At 41.2% G+C, this 4,650-nt stretch overlaps 1 non-coding gene across 1 annotated transcript; it reads left to right on the forward strand.

The window, feature by feature from the left end:
- Positions 1–4,181: 4,181 nt before the first annotated feature.
- On the forward strand, positions 4,182–4,285 carry LOC112761753 (small nucleolar RNA R71). The gene has a single exon (XR_003182132.1). It is a non-coding gene; the product is annotated as a small nucleolar RNA R71 (small nucleolar RNA).
- Positions 4,286–4,650: the final 365 nt, after the last annotated feature.

The following is a 4,650-nucleotide window of genomic DNA, read 5'->3' on the forward strand; positions in this document are numbered from 1 at the left end:
AGCTTTGTCTATTCACTGCTTTTTCTTGCTTCAAGAATCAATTATATGATTTCTCAGATTATCAAATAACATTTCTCCTTTTTCATCATTCTTTCAAGAGCCAACAATTTTAACATTCATAACCAATAAATTAAAAAATATGCATTGTTCAAGCATTCATTCAGAAAACAAAAGGTATTGTCACCACATCAAAATAATTAAACTAATTTCAAGATAGAATTCAAAACCATGTACTTCTTGTTCTTTTGTAATTAAAACATTTTTCATTTAAGAAAGGTGAAGGATTCATAGGACATTCATAGATTTAAGGCATAGACACTAGACACTAATGATCATGTAATAAAGACACAAACATAGACAAACATAAAGCATAGTAAACGAAAAATAGAAGAATAAGAACAAGAAAATTAAAGAACGGGTCCACCTTAGTGATGGTGGCTAGTTCTTCCTCTTGAAGATCTTATGGAGTGCTTTAGCTCTTCTATGTCTCTTCCTTGCCTTTGTTGCTCCTCACTTATGGCTCTTTGGTCCTCTCTAATTTCATGGAGGAGGATGGAATGCTCTTAGTGCTCCACCTTTAGTTGTCCCATGTTGGAACTTAATTCTCCTAGGGAGGTGTTGATTTGCTCCCAATAGTTTTATGGAGGAAAATACATCCCTTGAGGCATCTCAGGAATTTCATGAGGAGGAATTTCCTTATGCTCTTGTTGAGTTCCATGAGTGGGCTCTCTTGTTTGCTCCATCCTTTTCTTAGTGATGGGCTTGTCCTCTTCAATGAGGGTATCTTCCTCTATGACAATTCCGGCTGAATTGCATAGGTGACAAATGAGATGAGGGAAGGCTAACCTTGCCAAAGTGGAAGACTTGTCCGCCACCTTGTAGAGTTCCAAGGATATGATCTGATGAACTTCTACTTCCTCTCCATTCATGATACTATGGATCATGATAGCCCGGTCTATTGTAACTTCAGACCGGTTGCTAGTAGGAATGATTGAGTGTTGGATGAACTCCAACCATCCCCTAGCCACGGGCTTGAGGTCAAGCCTTCTTAGTTGAACCGGCTTGCCTCTTGTGTCTCTCTTCCATTGGGCGCCTTCCACACAAATGTCCCTAAGGACTTGGTCCAACCTTTGGTCAAAGTTAACCCTTCTAGTGAAAGGGTGAGGATCTCCTTGCATCATTGGCAAGTTGAATGCCAACCTCACATTTTCCGGACTAAAACTAAGTATTTTCTCCGAACCATTGTTAGCCAATTCTTTGGGTTCGGGTTCACACTTTGGTCATGGTTCTTAGTGATCCATGCATTAGCATAGAACTCTTGAACCATCAAGATCCCGACTTGTTGAATGGGGTTAGTGAGAATTTCCCAACCTCTTCTTCGAACTTCATGTCGGATCTCTGGGTATTCACTCTTTTTTAGCTTAAAGAGGACCTCGGGGATCACCTTTTTCTTGGCCATAACTTCATAGAAGTGGTCTTGATGCACTTTTGAGATGAATCTCTCCATCTCCCATGACTCAAAGGTGGAAGCAATTGCCTTCCCTTTCCTCTTTCTAGAGGTTTCTCCGGCCTTAGGTGCCATTAGTGGTTATGAAAAAATAAAAAGCTTAAGCCTTTCCCACACCAAACTTAGAAGATTTGCTCGTCCTCGAGCAAAAGAAGAAAGAAAAGGAGTAGAAGAAGAAGAAATCGAGGAGATGGAGGTGAAGAGAAGGTTCGGCCAAGGGGGTAGTATTGTGTATGTTGTGTGAAAATGAAGGTGGTAAGGAGAGGTATTTATAGGGTAAGAGAGAGAGGGTATTCGGCCATGTGTGGGTGGGTTTGAGAGGAAAATTGTTTGAATTTGAATGGTGAGGTAGGTGGGGTTTTATGATGGATGGATGTGAGTGGTGAAGAGAATATGGGGAACAGGGTAAGATTTGATAGGTGAAAGGTATTTGGGGAAGAGGTATTGAGGTGATTGGTCAATGGTGTTTGGGGTAGAGTGTTATAGAAAGGTGTGAAGAGGAGAGAAGAAGAGGTGGGGTAGGTGGGGATCCTATGGGGTCCACAGATATTGAGGTGTCAAGGAATTTGAGTCCCTGCACCATTCTGGCGTTCAAACGCCCATTCTGTGCTAATTCTGGCGTTTAACGTCAGCTCTGCTACCTTTCCTGGCGTTAAACGCCACTCTGCTGCCCATTTCTGCCGTTAAACACCAGCCAGATGCCAGTCAGCCTTTTCTGGCGTTAAACGCCCAGAGTGCTGCCCATTCTGGCATTTAACGCCCATAATGCTGCCAGGATGGGCGTTAAATGCCCATTCTGCTATCCTTACTAGCGTTTAAATGCCAATAAGCCTGTCCTCCAGGGTGTGCTATTTTTAATGCTATTTTTCATTCTGTTTTTGATTTTTCAGTTGTTTTTGTGACTTCACATGATCATCAACCTAAAGAAAACATAAAATAACAATGGAAAATAAATAAATATAATTAAATAACATTGGGTTGCCTCCCAATAAGCGCTTCTTTAATGTCAATAGCTTGACAGTGAGCTCTTAGAGAGCTTTACAGAGATTCAGAGCTTAATGGTGGCCTCCCAACACCAAACTTAGAAGTTTAGTGTGGGGGCTATGTTTGACTCTGTATTGAGAGAAGCTTTTCATGCTTCCTCTCCATGGTTACAGAAGAAGATCTTTGAGCCTTAAACACAAGGTAGTCCTCATTCAATTGAAGGACTAGCTCTCCTCTGTCCACATCAATCACAGCTTTTGCTGTGGCTAGGAAAGGTCTCCCAAGGATGATGGATTCATCTTCATCCTTCCCAGTGTCTAGGATTATGAAGTCAGCAGGAATGTAAAAGCCTTCAACCTTTACTAAGACATCCTCTACAAGTCCATAAGCCTGTTTCCTTGAATTGCCTGTCATCTCTAGTGAGATTCTTGCAGCTTGCACCTCAAATATCCCTAGTTTCTCCATTACTGAGAGGAGCATGAGGTTTATACTTGACCCCAGGTCACACAGAGCCTTCTCAAAGGTCATGGTGCCTATGGTACAAGTTATTAAGAATTTTCCAGGATCTTGTTTCTTCTGAGGTAATTTTAGTTGAACCAGATCATTTAGTTCATTGATGAGCAATGGAGGTTCATCCTCCCAAGTCTCATTACCAAATAACTTGGCATTTAGCTTCATGATTGCTCTTAGATACTGAGTAACTTGCTCTTAATTAATATCTTCATCCTCTTCAGAGGAAGGATACTCATCAGAGCTCATGAATGGCAATAGTAAGTTCAATGGAATCTCTATGGTCTCTATATGAGCCTCAGATTCCTTTGGTTCCTCATTAGGAAACTCCTTAGAGGCCAGTGGACGTCCATTGAGGTCTTCCTCACTAGAAATCACTGCCTTTTCTTGCTCACTAGGTTCGGCCATGTTGGTTATATTTATGGCCTTGCATTCTCATTTTGAATTCTCTTCTGTATTGCTTGGAAGAGTACTGGGAGGGAGTTCAGTAACTTTCTCACTCAGCTGACCCACTTGTGCCTCCAAATTTCTAATGGAGGACCTTGCTTCAGTCATGAAGCTGAGAGTGGTCTTAGATAGATCAGAGACTACAGTTGCTAGGTCAGAGTGGCTCTGCTTAGAATTCTCTGTCTGTTGTTGAGAAGATGATGGAAAAGGTTTGCTATTGTCAAACCTGTTTCTTCCACCATTATTATTATTGAAGCCTTGATTAGGCTTCTGTTGATCCTTCCATGAGAGATTAGGATGATTCCTCCATGAAGGATTATAGGTGTTTCCATAGGAATCTCCCATGTAATTCACTTCTTCCATTCTAGGGTTCTCAGGGTCATAGGCTTCTTCTTCAGAGGAAGCTTCCTTAGTACTTCCTGTTGCATCTTGCATTCCAGACAAACTCTGAGAAATCATATTGACTTGCTGAGTCAATATTTTGTTCTGAGCCAATATTGCATTCGGAGTATCAATCTCAAGAACTCCTTTCTTCTGAGTTGTCCCATTATTCACAGGATTCCTTTCAGAAGTGTACATGAACTGGTTATTTGCAACCATTTCAATGAGTTCCTGGGCTTCTGTAGGCGTCTTCTTCAGATGAAGAGATCCTTCAACAAAGTGGTCCAATGACATCTTGGACAATTCAGACAGACCATCATAGAATATACATATGATGTTCCATTCCGAAAACATGTCAAAAGGACACCTTCTGATCAATTGCTTGTATCTTTCCCAAGCTTCATAGAGGGATTCACCTTCCTTCTGTCTGAAGGTTTGGACTTCCACTCTAAGCTTGCTCAACTTTTGAGGTGGAAAGAATTTGGCCAAGAAAGCATTGACCAACTTTTCCCAAGAGTTCAGGCTATCTTTAGGTTGTGAGTCTAACCATGTCCTAGCTCTGTCTCTTACAGCAAAGGGGAAAAGCATAAGTCTGTAGACCTCAGGATTAACCCCATTGGTCTTAACAGTGTCACAGATTTACAAGAATTCAGCTAAAAACTGATGAGGATCTTCCAATGGAAGTCTATAAAACTTACAATTTTGATGCATTAGAGAAACTAATTGAGGCTTAAGCTCAAAGTTGTTTGCTCCAATTGCAGGAATTGAGATGCTCCTTTCACAGAAGTCAGAAGAGGGTGCAATAAAGTCACCAAGCATCT

Source organism: Arachis hypogaea, chromosome 16, assembly GCF_003086295.3.
Source record: "Arachis hypogaea cultivar Tifrunner chromosome 16, arahy.Tifrunner.gnm2.J5K5, whole genome shotgun sequence".
NCBI classification, from domain to species: Eukaryota; Viridiplantae; Streptophyta; class Magnoliopsida; order Fabales; family Fabaceae; genus Arachis; species Arachis hypogaea.